Raw genomic sequence first — 24,002 nt, 5'->3', positions numbered from 1 at the left:
GGCATGCACTTGGCGATCGTAGCCATGTTGAATACTGGCAAAGTAGTCCGAGCAGGAAAAATGCATTCTATGAGAGGGATACATTATATATATATATATATATATATATATATATATATATATATATATATATATATATATATATATATATATATATATATATATATATATATATAGTACATATTTCTCATTAGATGTAAACTCCTTTGTGGGGGGATACACCAAGTTGAATTGTGCTAAGGCAGACTAAGCAGCCCATCTGAACACACGCAGAAACACGTGGCAAATGTGAATCTCGCTTGTGGTGCCAATGGCACACCAAACCCAGACCGTTAATTTGAATGAGATGCCCCTCTGTGTACGAAAAATGGGCCAAAGAAGCTCCTGCGCCTTTTTCAGAAGCATTTTTTTCATTAAAAAAATGCTTCTGAAAAAGGTGCAGGAGCTTCTTTGGCCCATTTTTCATACACATAGGGGCATCTCATTCAAATTAACGGGTAGCCCTATGCTGTTGCAAAAAAAAAAAGTGCGTTCACAAAACATCATGTCAAATCACACACACAAAAACACAGAACTCTGTGTACTGTGAACAGCAATTTGGCTGTTTCAAGGAGAAAAAAACGGACAGATAGTAAAGTAAAAGCAGCACACGTTACACATTGTTAGACACAGGTAACCCCCTGATTGCCCCTAGCAAGGGTTAACCCCATTCCCACCCAATGTCCTTATAGTGTTATCATTATATTAGTGTCACTTTTGTTGTCAGTTAGTTTATCTCCCAGCAAGGGTCTGTTAGCACCAGATTGCTTGCCACCCTATCACAATCACACTATAAGTCGCTGATCACCACTGTTACAGTATAGCATCTATAGCTGAGTACATTCCAATATACAGTGTATTCATAAAGTATTCAGACCCCTTTCACTTTTTAAACTTTTATATGTTGCAGCCTAATACAGTTGTTTGAATTCATTTTTTTCCTCATTAACTACACTCAGTACCCCATAATGACAAATGAAAAAAAAAAAAAAGACAGTCACTCCCAACATTCAGAGGTCCTCCACAGAGATATGGCTAAACATGTGACACATCCATACACAGCCCAATGCTTGGTGAATGCAGCCCTTGTCAGATGGGGGAATTCAATGTGAAACTACAAGAAGGACAAATGGGAAAGGCGAAAACGCCTCATGCATTACTCAGAAGTTTATTCGAAACAAATTCCATTCTATTGTTTGTTTTTTCAAATAAACTTTTGGGTAATGCACAAGGTGTTTGTTCTTCCCATAGTGACCATGTGCAAACAGGACTTCAGACTGGGCCGAAGGTTCGACCTTCCAACATGACAACAATTCTAAGCACACAGCCAAGACAACACAGGACTGGCTTAGGCACAGTTCCTAATAATGCCCTAGAGTGGCCCAGCCAGAGCCCTGATTTGAACTAGGGATGCACCAATATATTTGCCCCTGAAAATTATCAGCAGAAAATAGGGTTATTATCGTTTTGCCGTTAGAAAAAAAGGTGGCAATAATGGCCACTGAAAATTGTTGTCCGGAAATAAAAAAGCTAATGCCAGCAGGTTGGCCCTGCCTCTCTGCCAAACTTAGCGTTTGGGCCTGCCCTCATTGCGCATGGTTGGCAGCCAACATCCAGCTGATTAGACTTTCTAGGCAGCCTGAGCCACACTGTCTTGGCTCTCCCGCCATTTGATTGGCTGAGGCTGTTCAAGCCGGCTGGTGATTAGTCACTGGCCGCCATAAGTCAGGGCATTCTAGTCCTCTTTGTTATTTTCCATTGCGGTCAGGCTGGGGATGCTGGGCAGCCTCCATAGTGCTCACTGGAGGTGGCCTGCATGCTCTGGCTGGGCCCAGGTATTACTGTGGTATGAGGAGGGGAGAAGAAGGCGGAGGAGAAGGCCGTGCTGTGCTGGGGATGAGTTTCTCCCTCAGCTGGGACACTGACTGGTGAATGAGAGAGTGGAGCCAAACCCCTTTTTGGGGTATGTGTGCTGTGCTATCCCTGGGCTTCATCTACACTGAGACAGTCATCGCCATCCTGACACCCAGACCAGAGGAGTCATCGCCATCCTGACACCCAGACCAGAGGAGTCATTGCCATCCTGACACCCAGACCAGAGAAGTCATCATCGCCATCCTGACACCCAGGCCAGAGGATTCATCGCCATCCTGACACCCAGGCCAGAGGAGTCATCGTCATCCTCACACCCAGGCCAGAGGAGTCATCATCATCCTCACACCCAGGCCAGAGGAGTCATTGTCATCCTCACACCCAGGCAAGAGGAGTCATCGCTATCCTCACACCCAGGCGAGAGGAGTCATCACCATCCTCACACCTAGGCCATAGGAGTCATCGCCATCCTCACACCCAGGCCAGAGGAGTCATCCCCATCCTCATACCCAGACCAGGGTCCAGAGCTGTCATCTCCACCCCTGTCCATTTCAGTTTTCTGTCAAGTGCATTCTGAATTTACATTTCGGAGCACCACTAACTTGAACCCTATTGAACAACTCTGGAGAGATCTGAAAATGGCTGTCCACTGACTGAACTTGAGAGGATTTGCAAAGAAGAATGGCAGAAAATCCCCCAATCCAGGTGTGCAAAGCTTGTCACGTTATACCCAAAAAGACTTGAGGCTATAATTGCTGTCAAAGTTGCTTCAACAAAGTACTGAGTAAAGGGTTAGAATACTTAAATATATTTTACAGATATTTCATTTTTTTTCTATTTAATAAATTCACAGACATTTCTAAAATTCTGTTTTCACTTTGTCATTATGGAGGTACTGAGTGTAGATAAATGACAAAAAAATGAATTCAAACAACTGTAGTATCAGGCTGCAACATAACAAAATTGAAGAAAGTGAAGGGGGTCTGAATACTTTATGCATTATATATACCATAGTTTGTAGACAATATAACTTTAGCACAAACCAGTTAATATACGAGAAAAATATGGCAGAACACCATGGGATGGATGGAGATATAGACAACTCCAACACTTTGTAGAGTCCCTCCCAAAACCCCTCCGTTCAGGTGACAGTTTAAATCCCTGGGAGAAATTGATTGACCGAGGAGGAGTGGGCAGACAGGGGATCTCTAAAATATATAGGACCCTAATAACTTTGATGGAGGATGAGGCGATGCCCTCTTTGGGGAGATGGGAAGGTGAACTGAACCAATCAATTTCAGAAAAACTGAAAGGGAAAGTTATAGATTACACCCATTCCACTTCAATATATACAAGGATACAAGAAATTAATTATAAATTATTGGTTAGGTGGTATTATGTTCCATCTAAAATGCATAAAATTAATCAAGACTTATCACCCCTATGCTGGAGAGAATGCGGGAAGGAGGGAACTTGAAATTAAGAAAAGGAATCACGTGGGAGAGGCAATAATAAGGGTAAGATAAGACCATAAGAAGATAATTTTGAACACTAAGGTGTGGAGGGTTTGTTCCCCCCCCCCCTTTTTTTTTTTATTTTATTTTTTATTTTTTTAGGTATATTAAGGATCGATCCGGTCGGGTACCCAATGTGTATTTTCTTACTGTCTGTTTTTATATGAATGTTGAAAATACTGAAATACCATGAATGCTAAACAAAGTGATTTGTAAAAGTATATATAAGAAATATTTCTTACTGTTTTTTGTAAATGTGGAAAACGAAATAAATAATATTTAAGATAGGATACAAAAAAAAAAATTAATATACACTTATTGGGATTTTTTTTTTTTTTAACAAAAAATATGTGGCAGAATACATTTTAGCCTAATTTTACGAAGACATTTTTTGCCATTCTGTATTAGATATGTTTTAAAGCATAAAGTAAAAAATGTTGTTTTTTTCAAAATGTTGTGTCTTTTTTTTTTCTTTTATAAAAATAAAAAACCCAGTGGTGATCAAATATCACCAGAAGAAATCTCTATTAATGTAAAAAAAAGAAATTTCATTTGGGTACAAAGTAGCGCAGTGCTGAATAGCAAAAAAAATGCTCTGGTCGAGAATGGGGGTAAAACCACCTGGAGGTGAAGTGGTTAAAGGAAGCACACTACAACCTGTGGTAGTATGTTACTGTGCATTGCTGTCCACTAAACTGGGGTGCCCTTAAGAATATCATTGTAGCAAAACAACACACAATTTCACAATGAACACAGCCTTCATGGAATGTTGTAAAACCTGGTTGTCTGAAGATCCTGTTCAGCGTCTATGTTGGTACATTGCCATGCAACACTGGTTTTGCCATGTGCAGTATGGCAACAAGCATCGCTGAAGGGCAGTGACCCTACAGAAATATACATAGAAATTTGATAGCTCTGAGTTACTACGCTATGCATGTTATCCTTGCTCTTTGCACTGCTTTGTTGAATGAGGGTTACATTTTTTTTCAGTTTGACTGCTAACCTCTAAATACAGTTATGTAAAAAAGTAAGTACAACACATGGAGACAATGTCAGAGGCTGTTGGACAGTTATACAAATTACCTACAAGAAGTCATTTCTGCTAAAAGGGGCATAACCAACTTCTGGGGCTGGTTGAATACATTTTTGAAAAGACATAGCTGTGAGTAAGCACTTATTATAGTGTAAAATGCGTCAGTTTTTCCTGTATCGCTTTGCTGTGGCTTGTACAGTGTGATACCAAGTTTTCTATAAAAGGCACAAGAAACTTTCTTCGGAGTGTGGCTGTCCAGAGTTTTTTAATTCATCTTCATTTGATACAGGGGTAGCCTGGACTGAGGCAGAAAGCACAGGCTGAGCTGAGACTGGCTTGGCAGACAGTGACAGCTTTATTTTGAGGAGCTATAGAACCAGGTAAAAGATCAATGGAGCAGTTGTAACTACAGTGAGGCGGTAAAGTGTTATCTGCCCTTCTGGAAGATCTACCCAGGGAGTCTTATAACAAGGCAGAATCCACAGGGCAGGCACCAATCTGGATCAAACATGGTATACAGGTTTGTACACACTGGTTGTACCGTGCCGGGATATTCCCTGTGCTACAGTCAATTACTGGATAGTGACTCTGATACTAAGCAAGGCCTAGAATCAAAGGTGTGGATGGAGAGTTAATGACAAGACAAGAGCTCTCCCAGTGTGAAGGACCTACTTGTAGCTGGAGTTAGTGGCCTGTAGCACTTGGCTTTGTGAGTGAGGCTGATTTTCCAAAGAATTCAGGCGAACAGAACAGTCCAGAGCATGAGTTTTCAAAAGACAAGCAGGTGACCAGAGCTTGATCAATTCAGGCAGTTCCGAAATCCACAAAGGCCAGAGCCATAGTCAATAACAGCAAGGATCCTAAAATGACTGTCCTTTTGTGGATCTGAAAGTAGGCCTAGTGTGACTCTTTCACAGTCAACTTGCGTCCTGCAGTTCCCTGGACATGTGGGCAAAAACTAAGCATAAGTCCTAAGTCACGACAGCATGTGCATTCCTGAGCAGATAAATAGGTGGATCCTAGCTGCATAGGTCCCCCTCAGAACTGAAAGGGGAGGAATTGAAGCTGGGTAGGGGTATTTAACCAAAGAGCGTTTAGGGTGATGACCATTAATGTTGCCAGCATAAAATCAGTAAGTGTTCATTATATGGCCTTATTCTTGCTCAGCCGTTTTGATTCTGATGTTTTGTTTTGCAAAAGACAAGGTTGTCTAGTTTGGCTGATATTTAGCTAGCGAAAAAGAAGTGGAGGCGTGACCCCTCCTTTTGGTTGAGCCTTACACTAGAGTTGCAGTACTTTTTTCCAGCACGGTAACCTGCCAGTGGATTTTAGAGGTAGAAATGGGGAGAGGCATGGCCTAAGATGTACCCATAGAGGGGTTAGACCTCTGCTTGTTCAATATCTATGGGTCCCAGATAAAGTGGATCAGGAAATACCTCTTCATGAAGATCAAGCCTTTTCTTTTTATGGCCCAGCAAGTTGTCTTTGGTGGTGATTTCAGCACTGTCACTAGGACCAAGGACAGGAAAGGTACTGGAGGCAGGCTGATCTGTGATGGCTTTTTATTTAACAAAATAGCTAGGGAGGCAGGTCTGGTTAATGTGCATATCCATTGCTACCCAGATAACACTGGATTCAGCAAGGTAATAGTCTAGAATAAATTGCTTTATCGGCAGGTGGTGGAGTTACCAATGCTACTTCTGCTCAGGTGTGAATGCAGGCCTATGTCCTCAACCAGTTTTGTCTCCAGGAAGGTTAAAGTGCTTGTAAACGCTCATGGTTTTTCATCTTAATGCATTAAGGTGGTGAAAAATCTTCTGTTTTGCCCCCCCCCCCCCCCCACCATGCCCTTGTTTTACTTACCTGAACCTGATTTCTCTCTGGCCAGGAACGAGTACACCAGCTCTAGCTGGTGTCTTGTGTCCTGATTGACTAGATTGATAGCAGCACAGCCATTGGCTCCCGCTGCTGTCAATCAAATACAATGACGTTGGGCCAAGGCCTGCATTCTGTGTGAATGGATACAGACGCAGGACTCTGGAGAGCGCCCATAAGGGTGTCCACCTTAGGACAGCCTTCTCCAGCGTGGGCACTCAATGCAAGGAGGAGCCACCAGCACCGCTGGTGTACCCCAGAAGAGTAGGACCCTGGCCATGCTGTGCAAAACTAACTTAATTGGGCAAGAATGTTAAGTTTTCTCGACTTTACTCCAGGATTGGGAAATGCCAGTTCCCTTGCAAGTTTAAAAGGGGACATCACAGTGGTTAAGGCTATTGATAAGCTTGCCATTAAGAAGTCACCTAGGCTAGATGGAATGAAAGCCGAGCTTTATAAGCACTTTAAGGTTACTCTGGCCCCATATTTGGTGGAGGTTTGCTCTTTCCCTTAATTCGACAGTCTGCAGCGATTTTTCTGTCAAAGGGTAAAGATTCTTTGAGAATTGGCCCATTAGTCTTTTCAGTGTTGATAGGAACATACTGGCAAAAATAATTTTCTGGCGTTTGTCTGTAGTGGGCTGTTTACTTCTAATTGGTTCAGGGTAGAAGCTTTTGTTCAGTGGTGTTAGCTATCTGGGAGGCTCTGGAGCGCTGCAGGGCTGTAGGCTGGAGAAAGTATCTACTGGCATTCGATCCGGCTAAAGTTTTTGATCGGGTCAATTATAAGTATACATGGCTGCTTCTTGGCAAGTGAGGTGTCAGGGAACAAGCCGGAGGATAGTTATCTGCATACCTGGCACAGTAGCCAATTCCCAATATGGCCGCACACGTATTGCGAATGCACGTTTGCCAAGGCAAACACGTGTGCTTGTCAGCGCAAGCAATGCACACCAGATTCTGGCACCTTTGGGCCTTTAAAAGGATGACTGTGGCACAGGGACGTTGCTGACTGGTCTTCAGCTTCCTGTTCCTGTGTTTGCTGCTGTTTCTGATCACCTGTTACCGATCCGGCATGCCCTTGGATAGCTCTTGTCTCTCTCCCAGCTCTGACCTCGGATTGCCCAGGGATCTTCTCTTGCCTTCTGTCCTGTGTATGACCCCGGATTGCATAACAAAGATTCTGATACCTGTTTTGCTGACCACTGGCTTCCTGATCTCTGCTATCGCCCCCCACTACGCCTTCTGCTGTGCCCTGTCTGCTGTGATCTGCCTTGGTGCCTGCCTGCTATACCAAGCCCACAGTACCTACAGTGGATATAAATAGTCTACACACCCCTGTTAAAATGTCAGGTTTCTGTGATGTAAAAAAAAAGACAAAGATAAATCATTTTCCACCTTTAATGTGACCTATAAACTGTACAACTCAGTTGAACAACAAACTGAAATATTTTAGATGGAAGGAAGTAAAAATAAAAAATTATGATTGCATAGGTGTGCACACCCTAAAAATAATACTTTGTTGAAGCACTTTTTGATTTTATTACAATACTATTCTTTTTTGGTATGAGTCTATCACCATGGCACATCTTGACTTGGCAATATTTGCCCACTCTTCTTTGCATAAGCATATTCTGTGCACAGCCCTCTTCAGATCACCCCACAGTTTTTCAATCAAATTCAAGTCTGGGCTCTGGCTGGGCCATTCGAAAACTTTAATCTTCTGGTGAAGCCATTCCTTTGTTGATTTGGATGTATGCTTTGGATCATTGTCATGCTGAAAGACGAAGCTCCTCTTCATGTTCTGCTTTCTAGCAGAAGCCTGAAGGTTTTGTGCCAATATTGACTGGTATTTAGAACTGTTCATAATTCCCTCTACCTTGACTAAGGCCCCTGTTCCAGCTGAAGTGTTGTTTTTGCACCAAACATATCTTTTGGAATTATGGGCAAAAAGTTCAACCTTGGTTTCATCAGACCATAACACATTTTTCCACATGCTTTTGGGAGACTTCAGATGCGTTTTTGTAAAATTTATCCGGGCTTGGATGTTTTTCTTTGCAAGAAAAGACTTCCATCTTTCCACTCTACCCCATGGCCCAGACATATGAAGAATACGGGAGATTTTTGTCACATGTACCACACAGCCAGTACTTGCCAGATATTCCTTTAATGTTGCTGTAGGCCTCTTGACATCCTCCCTGTCCAGTTTTATTCTCGTCTTTTCATCAATTTTGGAGGGACGTCCAGTTCTTGGTAATGTCACTGTTGTGCCATATTTTCTCCAGTTGTTGATGACTGTCTTCACTGTGTTCCATGGTATATCTAATGCCTTGGAAATTCTTTTGTACCCTTCTCTTGACTGATACCTTTTAACAATGAGATCCTTCTGATGTTTGGAAGCTGTCTGCGGACAATAGCTTTTGCTGTAAGATGGGACTAAGAAAATAACAGGAAAGACCTACTCAAATTTATTTAGGGTTAATCAGAAGCACTTAAATGATGGAAGCTGTGTACTGACTTCTACTTAGCCCCGGTTTACATTGCAGCGACTTGGCATGCGATTTTTACATGTCAAATCACATGCCAAACCGGCAATGGCACCGTCCGAATCAGTGCAGTGCCGCATTTGCAGCGCTGCACCGATTCCCAAACGTAGTTTCTGTACTATTTTTGGTGACTTTGGGGTGTGATTTCAATAGACATTTGTGCAGAAACCCACACAGATTTCTCTGAAATCACCCCCGAAGTCGGGACAGACATGCGGGAATGAATTCCATTCCCTCTGTCATTGTGAACCTAGGCTAAACATGAATATACAACCACATTATTTTATTTATTTATTTATTTATTTTAATTCTCCCCCCCAAAAAAATTCAGTTTGGTTTTTGGTGTAAAAAGTATTGAAATTATTTATCTTTGTCTAATTTTTTTACATCACAGAAACCTGACATTTTAAATGGGGTGTGTAGACTTTTTATATCCTCTGTATCTACTGAAGAAACTGATTAATAATAATAATAATAATTATTATTATTATTATTATTATTAATATAATCTATGTATTAATTTGTCTAGTCCCTATAGATTAGTTAGTCTATTAAAACTCCTGAGAGCATGCTACTGTTAATATCACAATAATGCAAAGTTAGCTATGAAACCAAACACACGGTTTAAGATTAAACAAATCTCATTTATTTCCCAAGGAAATAAGAAAGCTAACATGTATTAAAAGGAGTTACAAAATTACATAGCATACAATCAGAACACAATACAAGTAATATACTTAGCACGTCCTCTTGCTGTCCTCATGATGAAATGAGAGAAAGCTCTGTTTCAAACATTCCCTTTTGACAAACACACCTCACCCACACCGCATCCCATTGCCTGCCCCCCCTTTTTCTCGTGGACGAATCAGTTTCTCTGGGGCGTCTCCTCCCCCAGGCTACTTCCTGATCATCTTTCCATAATATTTCTGACCGTCCTGCCATAATTGGCCTCTGGGGGGCAGTGTCTGTCCATGAATTGCAACTACTCCGGCTGGGGTCAAATGTTGGGTTTTGATCTCCGGTGCCCCGCCTCTGTCCGTTAGGCTCGTCTTTGATTCTCACAGACAGATCAGAGTCAGCATTGTCACGCTGAGTAGCTCTCATAGATAGATGGGAGCCTCCAATATAAAGTCACAATAGAGGTTTAACTGGCTACATTCCAACCGGGTGAGGGCATCCTGTTCTCCAGGACACTGCACCATTGAGAATGAGAGCCGATGCATGGATCCCAGAAAACACTACACGAGTTCATATTGAATCCAACATCTACAATACACACTTATTGCTCCTGCTCTTACCTACTGTATCCAGCCTGCTGCACTTACCATTGCAACCTGCTTCCTGCTGTGTCCAGTCTGCACCTCCTACAGCTCTCCTGGGTACTGCCCACCTCATCTGGGATACACCTGCTTAGAGATCTCCACACCACCATCTCTCATCTGTGGCACAGTTGGCAACCCCTGCTTCTTTGGGCTTTGTGTCACCTATTATCACCTTCAGGGGCAGCCCTGCACACACTCCAAGGGGCGCCGGCCCATAGAGGACTATACAGTATGGTCAAATTCCACAAATGGTCAGCAGATACAGGCTGGAATGAAGCTACACTCAAGTCAGTTCCGAATTGGCCTATCCGAGGTGCTCAAAGATGAAGTAGCCTACTCTGACCCCCGAAGAAAGGATTTGCTGCCGGCAAGCCAACCTTTGCCTGTACTGTGGTGGTACTGGACATTTTCTTCAAAACTGCCCTGTGAGGGCTACTACTGTCTATAGATGCCGAAAAAGCATTTGACAGGGTGGACTGGGGATTTATGCAGAACACACTGGAGGCAGTTGGAATGGGCCCTAAGATGATTTGTTGGATAAATGCCCTGTATAATCACCCTACAGCGAGGGTCAAAATGAATGGTACAGTATCTGAGCCCTTTCGAAATGTACAATGGGACTCGTTAGGGTTGTCCCCTGTCCCCATTATTGTTTGTCCTATAAATAGAACCACTGCTAACCGGGGTAAGACAGAATCCCAATATTAGGGGGATACAGATACATAAAGAGGAACAAAAAATAACGGCTTATGCTGATGATATTCTGTTTTACATCACCAGCCCCAGAATAACCCTCCCCAATTTACTGAAAACGTTCAAAACTTACGGCACTGTAGCAAAAAAAAAAAAAACGTTATCCCCCTGCTGAATGAAATCAAAACAGACTTAAAATAGCTTCTAGACAAAGGTCTTGGATTGGAAGGATAAATAGTTTTAAAATGATAATCCTACCTAAAATATTATATAAAATGCAAACGTTACCAATCTCAATTCCAGATATATATTTAAAAAAATTGAACACGCTACTGCGTAGGTTCATTTGGCAGAATAAAAAGCCCTGTATAAGTTTGGCAGTACTTATGAGAGATATGGTGGACATTTCCTAAAATAAAAGTATATTGGAAAGAAATAATACAAATAATAGAAGAAATTACTGGCACTAAAATACCTGAGGAGCCATGGGTATGTCTTTTCCATGGGGTTAGTATGTCCATCAAACAATATAGGAGATCACTGCTGCCTCATTTTTTAAATGCAGCAAAAAGTTTTAGTAATTTGAGATTAATTGAATATGTATAAGCAGGGCCGGCGATGGAAATCCGGCTCTGATCGAATTTGTTTTGTATGAAGTTTGTTTTATAAAAATAATTCTAATAAAGAAATGAAAAAAAAACTTCCCTGTGAGACCCAGTAAGTTCCTGTCCTCTCATCCCACATATGCCTCTGTCGCTGGATCCTCTTCTGCTCATATCATTCTGCCTATCTTGTTGCAGGTGGGGGAAGGGAAAGTCAAGTTCTGAGTCATAGTTAATTCAGGTACCTGCAGTTGTTTTCTGGATCTTACATTAGCCAAGAAATTACGAATTCCACTGAGACCCAAGAGACCGAGTCTTACCATTCAGATGGCACCTGGAAGATGGCACCATTCCCAAGTAGGGGCCCATTACCCAAGAGACCGAATCAATTCTAGCGATCACTGACTCTAGACATCAAGAGTTCCTGTGTTTTGATGTCTTCTACTCCCCCCCATTTTTCCAGTAATACTGGTTATTCCCTGATTGCAGGCCCATAATCCCAAGATTGACTGATCTAAAGGGGAAATCATGTTCTCTTCGGTCTACTGCCGGCAACACTGTTTCTTTCCTGAACCCATGGACTCTCCTAGTTGCCTGCCAGTTTCAGATAGCAGTCAGTATGTACATACTAGCTATCATGACTTCCTGGCTATCTTTGATAGAAAGAAAGCTGATGTGTTGCCATCTCATCGAACCTATGATTGCCTTATAGAACTGCTTTCAGTGGCAGAAATCCTATTTGGTCGTATTTTTCCATTATCTGAAAAAGAACTGTAGGCCCTATGATTTTACAAAAATGATTTGTCCATCCATCCATCCTCTTCCCCTGCAGGAGCAAGAATCTTCTTTGTTGAGAAGAAGGACCATACTCTCAGACCCTGTGTAGATTACATGAAGTTAAAGGGATTGTAAAGTTAATTTTTTAAATAACAAACATGTTATACTTACCTCCACTGTGCAGCTCGTTTTGCACAGAGTGGCCCCGAACCTGCTCTTCTAGCGTCCCTCGGCGGCTGTCTTGGCTTCCTCCCCCAGGTGCTTCTCACGTTCATGCGAGCTCCCTCGCATGGTGAGAAGCATCTGCGGGCGCGCTCCCGTGATACTATACTATAGCCGCTTGCTGTATCAAACGGCCCCACCCCCCGGCGCTCCGCGTCAGTGGATGTGATTGACAGCAGCGCGAGCCAATGGCTGCGCTGCCTTCCATCCATCCACTCCAGCCAATCAGCGGCCAGGCTGAACGGAGGAAAGGACGTCGGGGGACGAGCGCGGGACTTTCGAGGGGTGAGGTAAGTAAAAAGGGGGGGCTGGGGGCGCAGGCACTGTTAGATGTTTTTTCACCTTAATGCATAGAATGCATTAAGGTGAAAAAACATTTACCTTTACAACCCCTTTAAACAAAATGATCATTAATAAAAAACTCATACCAAAACTTTTTCAAAGATTTCAAATGGCTCAAGTCTTCACTAAACTAGATCTCCACGGTGCCTACAACTTAGTCTAAATTAGAGAGGGAGATGAGTTAAAAGCGGCTTTCCAAACCCATTTCCGACATTTCCAATACCTTGTCATGCCTTTCGGACTTTGCAATTTCCCTGTCCACTTTCCAACACCTTGTGAATGACATCTTTCGAGAATTTCTGGATCATTTTCTTATTGCCTAGCTCGATAATATTCTCATTTTCTCAGCATCAGTGTTAATTTAGTCGACAAAAACATTTTAGTCTACCAAATTAATACTATTTTAGTTGACTAAAATACGACTAAAACAATTGAGATGACTAAAATACGACTAAAACTAAAATCGCATTTTAGTCAAAAGACTAAAATAAAATGGCATTTTAGTCAAAAGCATATGACTAAAACGAAATTGAAATTTGACGTCAAAATTAACACTGGTCTGTAGTGCATGTTCAAACCTTAATAACATAAATAATAATGCATTTGATTTTTCAGTCCAGAAGTATATAATGAGTTTGGAAATTGTAGTGAAATGCTTAAATAATGCATTACAATTTAACTACACCCATTATATTTTATGGGTACACCTTCTGCCACAGGCACGGCTCACACTTTTATTAAAGAAATAGTGAGACTTCATGGCCTGCCCAAAAGCATTGTGTCATACAGAGGTGTGCAGTTTACTTCCAAATTTTGGAGAACCCCTTGCAAAACATTACATTTTGATGTCTGCTTGTCATCAGCCTACCACCCACAAAGCAACGTTGAGACATAGAGGACCAACCAGACCTTGTAGCAGTATCTTCGTTGTTTCTCCACCTTCTCACAAGACAATTGGGTATCTCTGCTCCCCTGTCTTAAAATTGCCTACAACAACTAATGCAGCCACTAACCAATGCATGCAGCCACTAACCAAACCACATTCTGGGCTAACTGGCTTGCACCCATGATTATTCCCGGATCCCTTGCCAGAAACCACTGTACCCATGGCACAAGACAAACTAACCTCTATGTCTATGAACTACCAGATCCTGTAGGAGGTGGCAATACAAAAGGCCCAAGATGACTAGAAGAGCTATGACAAGAAGAAAAGGGAGAACCCGGCCTTCAAGGTTGGTGACAAAGTCTGTCTCTCTACGGCCAAATTAAAACCCCCCTGTCCTTCTTGTTAGCAGGGTTTCATCTGCCATGAACACATGAACATTAAAATAAATAAATAAATAAATCGAGCATTGGGGGTCATAGGTCGTTTAGAGGTTTTGTAGCCTAAGTATGTGGCCTAAAATTTGGGGCTCCTACGACCTATGGTTCCAGAGATAACGGGCTCCTTATGCAGCCTGTCAGAAACTAAATACAGCGAGGGCACTTTAACCACTTGCTGACCTCTTTCAGCATATATACATCAGCAGAATGGTACGGCTGGCCAAAGTAACATACCTGTACGTTACTTTTAATTTCCCACTGTGCACGTGTGTGCGCCTGGCGCAAGCTCCATACCCGCGGACTCGATCGCCGCTGGGATACCCGCGATCGTGTCACGGAGCTGAAGAATGGGGAGATGCCGATGTAAACAGCATCTCCCCATTCTTCCTAGTGACAGGACACTGATCGTCTGCTCCCTGTCATCGGGAGCAGCGATCTGTGTCATGTCACTGCTAGCCCATCCCCCAGACAGTTAGAAACACTCCCCCAGGACACACTTAACCCCTCCCCGCCCCCTAGTGGTTAACCCCTTCACTGCCAGTGACAATTTTACAGTAATCAATGCAATTTTATAGTATTGATCTCTGTATTAATGCCAATGGTCCCAAAAATGTGTCAACATTGTCCGATGTATCCACAATAATGTCGCAGTCATGATAAAAATCGATGATCGCCGCCATTACTAGTAAAAAAAAAAAATTATTAATAAAAATGCCATAAAACGATCCCCTATTTTGTAGACACTATAACTTTTGCGCAAACCAGTCAATAAACGCTTATTGCGATTTTTTTTTCTTTTTACCAAGAATATGTAGAAGAATATGTATCGGCCTAAATTGAGGAAAAAAATATTTTTTTTAAATATATTTTTAGGGGATATTTATTATAGTAAAAAGTAAAAAATAAGTTTTTTTCTAAATTGTTTTTGTTTATAGCGCAAAAAAATAAAAACTGCAGAGGTGATCAAATACCACCAAAAGAAAGCTCTATTTGTGGGGGAAAAAATAAGTCAATTTTGTTTGGGAGCCATGTTGCACGTCCGTGCAGTTGTCAGTTAAAGTGACGCAGCCCTTCTGGGGCTGAAGTGGTTAAATACAAGCTGACACACTCTGTTGGCAGCAGATTTGGAGGTTGAGCTCACAGTGCCTCTCACTTCTTGTTAGAGGCACTGAGCTCAATAAACAGCTTGGAGTCTTGGACCAATGGTAAAGTACCATTGGTCCCAGCTGTCCAATAAAAATGCTGCAGTGGAGGCACGCCTCTCACTGCAGTGTCATAGAAGGGGCATGTGTCTAAAAGACAGATGCTCCCTTCCAGCCCAGACCTCCTAACTACAAGGAATAAATATGTGTTTACATGTACAAGATTTACCCACAATCCCATGTTTTTCTCATACAGTAAAGAGAACTGTTATATTCAAGATAAATCATATATTTATATGCTATATGTTATAACATAATAATTCATTATTTATCTATTTACTATGAAATTACTGGTTGGACGATATAATTTCAAACTTCAGTAATTTGTCCGTTAAGCCACCTGCTTGAGTAAACTTCAGACTTCAGTAATTTGTCAGTTAAGCCACCTGCTTAAGTACAAATTTAGAAAATATATTAAATTACCTTAAAAACAATGTATAATAATTATTTGTATATTACTTATGGTAATTAACCCTTTGCCACCCAGGCCAATTCCGACACTTCTACATGTAAAAATCATATTTTTTTTTTGCTAGAAAATTACTCAGTACCCCCAAACATTATATATATTGTTTTAGCAGACATCCTATGGAATAAAATGGTGATTGTTGCAGCTTTTTATGTCATATTTTTTTAAATGCATTTTTTTGGGGGGGAGAAAAAAACTGTTTCATGAATAAAAAAAACAACACTAATGTTAGCCCGATTTTTTTTTTTGTATAATGTGAAAGATGATGTTATACTAAGTAAAAAGATACAATGTCACACTGTAACCACTTACGGACCACCCACCGTCATTACACAGCAGCTCTTTGAAGTGGAATATCCTTGTTATGGCAGCAGCTAGCTGCCATAACCTCATCGCAGCGGTGGAGGTGATCGGGTCCTTTCTCCTGCTTGGCATGGAGCTGAGTCAGGGGAAGATGGCCCCCACTCGGCTCCATACCATTGCAGGGCAGAAGCGACGTCAAAACGTTACTTCCGTCCATAGATCGTAAAGGTACATTTTTATTTTTTTAAATTACATTTTTTTTTTTATTGCATTTTAGTGTAAATATGACATCTGAGGTCTTTTTGACCCCAGATCTCATATTTAAGAGGTCCTGTCATGCTTTTTTTCTATTACAAGGGATGTTTACTTTCCTCATAATAGGAATAAAAGTGACACAATTTATTTTTTATTTTTAAAAGAACAGTGTAAAAAAATAAAAATGTTAACACGCCCTGTCCTGACTAGCTCGCGTGCAGAAGCAAACGCATATGTGAGTAGCACCTGAATATGAAAACGGTGTTCAAATCACACATGTGAAGTATCACTGGGAGAGCAATAATTCTAGCCCTAGACCTCCTCTGTAACTCAAAACATGCAACCTGTAGAATTTTTTAAACGTCCCCTATGGAGATTTTTAAGGGTAAAAGTTTCTCGGCATTCCATTCGGTGCACTTTTGAAGCATGACATGTTGGGTATAAATTTACTTGGCATAACATCATCTTTCACAATATAAAAAAGTTAGGCTAATTTTACTGATGTGTTATTTTTTAATTCTAAAGAGTTTAGTTTTTCCAAAAAAAATTGCTCTTGTAAGACTGCTGTGCAAATACGGTGTGACAGAAAGTATTGCAACGACCACCATTTTATTCTCTAAGGTGTTCGAAAAAAATATATATATGTATATAATGTTTGGGGGTTCTAAGTACTTGTCGGGGAGCTCCAGCAACTCTTCTCCACATGTTATGGCTCTGTCCAAAGCTGTTTTAGTACTGGCAAAACGTATGTCAAGGGCGCTCAGGATGTCAGGACCAGGCAGATAGTGTCTTTATTGGACAGATGAAGTAGTCTTCAAACACGTAAGGCTGCACTCAAAGAGGGGAGCAATCTCTAATAGAAAACAAATTAAAGAAAAAAGGCACTTCTAAGTGCAGAATTAAAACTTTTAATATTCCCAAACAAGATTAAAAACACTTACAGAATCAAGGATAAGAAGAGTCATAACATGGATGTATGAAGCGGGTGATCCGGCATCAGGAGGTCCCAGTGTATCATCACAGCTTTCCAGGGATAACGATATGCAGCAGCAGAAGGTCCCAGGATAACCAGCAGGTGAACACCCCAGGCTCTGGGAACACTGGTGAAGCAATCGCACCGTCTGAGTCAGCGTGGAGCATGAATCCCGGAAATGGCATCAGCGGGAGGGGACGACAACAAGCATCGACCCCAAACAGGAAATATGTCATCAAAATGGGACGCGTTTCGGAACTACTGATTGGTTCCTTCTTCAAGCCAATGACAACGCCTTTTTTCTTTCATTTGATTCAGCACTGGCAGGCTGTGGTGGAAATTAATAATAAGAACAAACAGATAAAATTTGCTTTGGACCCATTAACTTGTTTACTGGGACATTTGGATGAGGAACTTTATACTTCTAACATATGGGTTTCAGTTTGTAGGCTACTTTTTACTGCTTGCAAATGTATAGCTTTGAAATGTAAGGAAAAGGCGGGGGGGGGGGGTGGACAGTTTTATGCCCCCCTTGCCTCCTGGGATTGGCGCAGCGGGGTTTCTAGTATTCCCTCAGGTTAAAAAATTGCGGGAAGACTTCCCATTGGCCCTTGGCCTCTGGAAAGGTCAGGTGACACTGTATCTGGGCAGTTTAAGAGGATTGTAGTGTAGAATTGGAAAAGATCTCAAGTTTTACAGATTGTGGGAAGACTTCCCATCGGCCCTTTTTATTCTGGGTAGGTCAGGTGACCACTGCATCTGGGCGGTTTAGGGGGTTTTCTGTGTGGATTTTCAAATAAAAAGAGGGGTTCCGAGCCCCAGAGGTTTAGGCACCTCAGTAGCAACAGCCGTGGTGTTCAGGGAGTCTCTCCTCAGAGCAAACAGTGCTACTAAGACTGAAGGAGATGTCCCTTCGGAGGCAACTCATCGAAAAAGCCAGAAAAGAAACGGGAGAAAACTGGATCTGAAGATGCCTCAACCTACCTTGATATGAGGGTCAAGGCACAGCCGAAGTTCCTAGAGCTGCCTCCACCCCAACAGCCACCACAGACACCGCCGCTGCATTTGGGGTCCCTTTAACAAAGGAAAATATAGTTTTTCTGTTGGTTTCTTTGGATTTTTGGGAATCACCATAGATACTGTAAATATGGAATTCCGGTTGCCCAGGGAAAAAATCATCAGGTTTACAGCTTGTATTATTTTGTTAATTAGGAAAAAGAAGGTTACTCTTAAGGAGGTTCAGCCACTGCTGGGTCAGTTGGCATTTGCAACTTGTATATTGCCTGTTGGGAGGATTTTTTCCCGGAGGCTTTATATGACAATAGCTGGACTCAAGTCTCCCATCAGCTCTTGTAAGATTATTACACGACATGCGGGAGGATTTAATAGCTTGGTTAAGGTTTCTGAAATACTTCAACGGCAGGACGGTTTGGCAAAGAGATTTTATCACGGATGGGGAATTCTGTCTTCAGACTAATTCTGCCGGGTCCCTAGGATTTGCGGCCATATGGAAAACACATTGGAGTGCTGAGCCCTGGGATCCTGCCTGGAATCTCAAGGGCTACTTAAAAAAACAGCATTTTGATAGAACTACTTCCTATTTTGGTGGAAATTGAGCTTTGGGGCACTTATTTTAAAAACAGGCGAATTCTCTTTAGTACAGACAATAAAGGTGTTATGTATGCATTAAATTGCTCATCCTCAAAGTCTCCGCCAGTCATTGTTCTGCTGAGGCATTTCATTTTTAAATGTTTGAGTCTGAACAGTTGGATTAAAGCAAAATTTATACCCGGCAGAACAAATGACTTGGCGGATGCTTTATCTCATTTTTAGATGGAATGTTTCACTTCCCTGTTGCCAAATGTGGACCCGATGGGTTTGACTTGCCCGAAGTGTGGAAACTAATTTGAAGAAAGTTTTAATCAATGTACAGCTCTCTATTGCCCCATCCCCCATGGCAGGATAACAATCAGTAAACAGTAAAAACTTCTGGTCACATGTAAATAAAGTTTTTTTCAGGAGTCTCTTTCTTTCTTAAAGTGGTTGTAAACCCTTACAACACACTTTTTGCTACAGGTAAGCCTATAATAACGCTCACCTGTAGCTACCCTGGATATCTCCTAAACCTGAATGGTTTAGGAGATATCCTCTGTATTTGCATGTGCCAATGTCACAGACTCATGCGCACTGAAGCAAACTGAAGTAACGGCACATACGCGCCATTACTTCAGTTAGACTGTGCCGTTATCGGCGGCTCCGAGGCACATGCAGGGGAATGACGTCATCGTGGCTCCGGCCAATCACAGCGCCGGTGCCCGTGATACCCGGAAGTAACTCCAGGAGCGATGTCGTCAGCCGGAGCCGTGAACGAGGACTGCTTCGATCTAAGGTAAGTAATATATAATGAGCTAGTATGCTATGCATACTAGCTCATAATGCCTTTGTCTTGCAGGTTTTTTTTATTGGGTTTACAACCACTTTAAATTGAACAATCTTCCCTCTTTTTTCAGTTTTTTCATGGTAAGGCAAGCCTTGAAAGGCTATAAAACATCAAATAAGGTTGTGGATTCTAGGAAGCCAATATCCACGGAGGTTCTGGGTAGGCTTTGAAAGGCTGCAGAGACAGTCTGTTGGTCAGAGTTTGAAGTATCATTATTTAAAACAATATTTTCTATTGCATTCTTTGCCGCTGAAGGAGGAGAAAGTGTTAACATGACTGAAAATTGAATATAGCTGACAGAGGAATAATCTCTTATTTTAGGGTCTTGTTTTTCACGATGACCACAGTATAGATAAGGTCTGGTAAAAACTGGTTTTGAAATGATGTCTTCAGACAAAGTCCAAACATCAGCATTACTTAATTAAATTATGTTTTCAGGTAATATCAACCATCAGCTAAAATACTAGTTTAAGACTATGTCTGAGAGGCTAGATGTTTGTATAAGGATTATGTGTCATGTGATGAACTCTGTCCTCCCTCCCTCCTTCTCTGTAAGTTGTGCAATATTCTTTGTTCATAATTTGTATAAAGATGCAAGTCTTACCATTAAAGCCAAGTTTTCAGGGAATGACTCTCTCTTGTCTGCATTGAGTGCTTCCGGAGCTCCGAAAGAATTCTACTGATTGTCCCAGGTCTAAGCAGAATTACCCCTTACAGCCGCTCTAAGAATCTCAGAGCTGGTCCCCCCAGCTAAGAATAAAAAAGGGAACTACAAGGGGAAGACGTGTTGGTAGGTGAGGCTTCAGTTAAAATCTGTATTAGCCCTTGTACACACGGTCGGACATTCGAACAACAAAATCTGTGGGATTTTGTCCAACGGATTTTGTCCGAAACTGATGTTGCATACACACGGCCGGACAAAGTTTTGGCGGAAAATCCGATCATACGGAACGCGATGACGTTATTTCGTTAAGACGGGACTATGTTCAGGCTAGTAGCCAATAGCTTTGGTCTAGGAATTTTATCTGAGCATGCGTGGCACTTTGTTCGATCGGAATTCTCTACACACGATCGGACTTCGTCGATCATGTTGTCGGAAAATTTTATAGCCCAACTCTGAAACTTTGTCGGTCGGATATTCCAACGGAAACAGTCCGATGGAGCCCACACACAGTCGGATTATCCGACAACACGGTCCGATCGGACATTTTCCGTCGGAATGTCCGACCGTGTGTACAAGGGCTTAGACAGTCAAAAACTGGTAAAGAATCTTGGTTAGTATTAAATGTTTCTAGCCATTCACTGCTTTGCCCAGTGTCATTGTTATAAAGATTACGTTAGGCATAGGCCATCTGTTAAAGGGCAGGTTTTCCTACATGGTGATGGCTCTCCTTTGAGCAAATTTCAAAAAGTGCAAGTATATTTTATGTTTGGATGATGCATGTCTGACGTCACATTCCTTTAGATTTGGGGCAGCCGCGGAAGCAGCTAGACTAGGTCTCAGTGAAGGTTTGATCAAGAGAATAGGTGGATGGAAATCGGATAGTTTCTTATTATATGTTCGTCCTAACTTTTGTTTGAATACATTCAGGTCCCCAGAAAAATAGTCTGGATTACTGGATACTAGTAGAGGTTGTGAATGCTTTCTTTTTTTATTCTTATTTTTATGTGGTATATTTTGTGTGTTTTTAAAGTGCAAAACTTCAATAAAAAGTATTTAAAAAAAGGTAGCAACTTCCACATGGAGGCACAGTGTGGAACATGCATAATACATCAGTCCTTGGGAAAAGAACAGCTGCAAGAAATGTACAGATAATAGTGTTTACTATTATAGTTCTCTGCTGTTTTTTTTTGTGGAGGACTTCCCCAGTATAGGTCTACTTTGAAAAAAGAAATCTAGAACTTTCAATTGCAGACTTGTTTTGTAGCTCCAAGGCTGTCATCTTGATCCTGAACTCCTAACCAGTAAGTCACTGACCCAAAACTTTGAAATGGATATCCCTATATATAAATATTTGGTGTTCCAAGTGGCCACATGTTAGCGCTATATAAATACTGTATAATAATAATATTAATGTTTGTTTCAGGTCAGTGACTCACTAGATACTGGAGAAAGGTGCTTGCACTTTCAAAAACAAGTCAGCAATGGCAGCTCTAATATTTGTATCATCACAGGTTCATCTGAAATTATAGTGAACAGATTAGAATGCAATTATGCTGTAAGGCTCTTTTGAGGAGGAGCTAAGTTACCTGTCAGTATGTTACTTGGGCTTCACGAGGAAACTGAAAGGACACTTATGCCGCGTACACACGATCGGGCATTCTGACAACAAAATCCATGGGATTTTTTCAGACGAATGTTAGCTCAAACCTGTCTTGCATACACACATGGTCACACTATGTTGTCAGAAATTCCGAACATCAAGAACGCGGTGACGTACGACGAGCCAAGAAAATTGAAGTTCAATAGCCAGTGTAGCTCTTCTGTTTAATTCCGAGCATGCGTAGAACTTTGTGCTTCGGAATTGTGTACACACAATCAGAATTTCTGACAATGGATTTTGTTGTTGTAAAATTTGAGATCCAGATCTAAAATTTTGTGTGTCGGAAATTCAGATGGAAAATGTCTGATGCACACGGTCAGAATTTCTGACAAAAATCTTCCATCTAACATTTTCAGTTGGAAAATCTGACCATGTGTACTGGGCTTTACTGTATGTTTAAAGAAATAGGAATTACCACAGATGAAGTCTTCTTGAAAACGTTAGTCTCCTGGCTGTCATGACGATCCATTGACTTCAGTACTTTGTAATTGACAGATCCAGAACAAATCTGAAGCTGTGAAGTAGGAACTCTTGATCATCATGCCTTTTCCATGCCATTGACAAATAACCTGATTTAAAGGCTAAGTTTGCCTTTCCACGCAGAATTTAATTTTTCATAATAAATAGAATCCTTTTGTAATATAATTTCTGTCCCAGCCATCCCAATGTTCATACTGTATCTCTCACCTCATCCACAAAAGGTTTGAAATTTCATGTTTCTGTCTGAGTTTAAAAAAAAATCCTTTGTGCTTTCATCACTTCCTGTAGGTCAGCTCCCATCATTCCCTGTGTTTTTGCATCACAGAAAACGGTGTGATACAGCATATATTATTACCTTACCTTCTTCCCTTAACGCAGGTGTGCTCAACGGATGTGGCCCGCCACCTCCTGCTCTGGTATGGCGGGTCGGCAAGCCCAGATCGAGCATCAAAAGAATGTGAAGAATGGAGCCAGCCCTAGAGGAAGCAGAGCCAATGCTTCCTGTAAAGTGCTGGCTCCTATCATAGGCGGAGTAATACAAAATGTACTCCACCTGTGACAGGAGCGATACAGGAAGCATTGGCTCTGCTCTCTACTGCAACCACATGCTTCCTCTAGTGCGGCTCTGGTCACACTGATAATTGGAGATGGCCAGCAGTACCCACCAACAGTACCAGCCAGCAGTACCCACCAGCAGTACCAGCCAGCAGTACCCAGCAACAGTACCCAGCAGCAGTACCCACCAGCAGTACCACCCAGCAATACCCACCAGCATTACCCAGCAGCAGTACCCACCAGTAGTACCAGACAGCAGTACCCACCAGTGGTACCCACCAGCCAACAGTACCCACCAGCACTACCAGCCAGCGGTACCCAGCAACAGTACCCACCAGCAGTACCAGTTAACAGTACCCACCAGCAGTACCCAGCAACAGTCCCCACCAGCAGTACCAGCCAGCAGTACCAGACAGCAGTACCCACCAGTGGTACCCACCAGCCAACAGTACCCACCAGCAGTACCAGCCAGCGGTACCCAGCAACAGTACCCACCAGCAGTACCAGTCAACAGTACCCACCAGCAGTACCCAGCAACAGTGCCCACCATCAGTACCAGCCAGCAATACCCACCAGCGGTACCCACCAGCCAGCAGTACCCAGCAACAGTACCCACCAGCAGTACCAGCCAGCAGTACCCAGCAACAGCACCCACCAGCAATAGCAGTCAGCAGTACCCAGCACCAGTATTCACCAGCAGTACCAGACAACAGTACCAGCCAGCAGTACCCGCTAGCAGTACCCAGCAGCAGTACCTGCCAGCAATATCCACCAGCAGTACCAGCCCTGGAGGACAACTAGCAGCAGCCACCAGTCATATCCGCCTGGGGGACAGCAGCAGC

Source organism: Lithobates pipiens, unplaced genomic scaffold (assembly GCF_037356315.1).
Source record: "Lithobates pipiens isolate NorthernLeopardFrog02 unplaced genomic scaffold, aLitPip1_a1.2 Scaffold_16, whole genome shotgun sequence".
In the NCBI taxonomy this organism is placed as follows: Eukaryota; Metazoa; Chordata; class Amphibia; order Anura; family Ranidae; genus Lithobates; species Lithobates pipiens.
The sequence above is the reverse complement of the archived record's forward strand: the minus strand, read 5'-3'. Positions refer to the sequence as shown.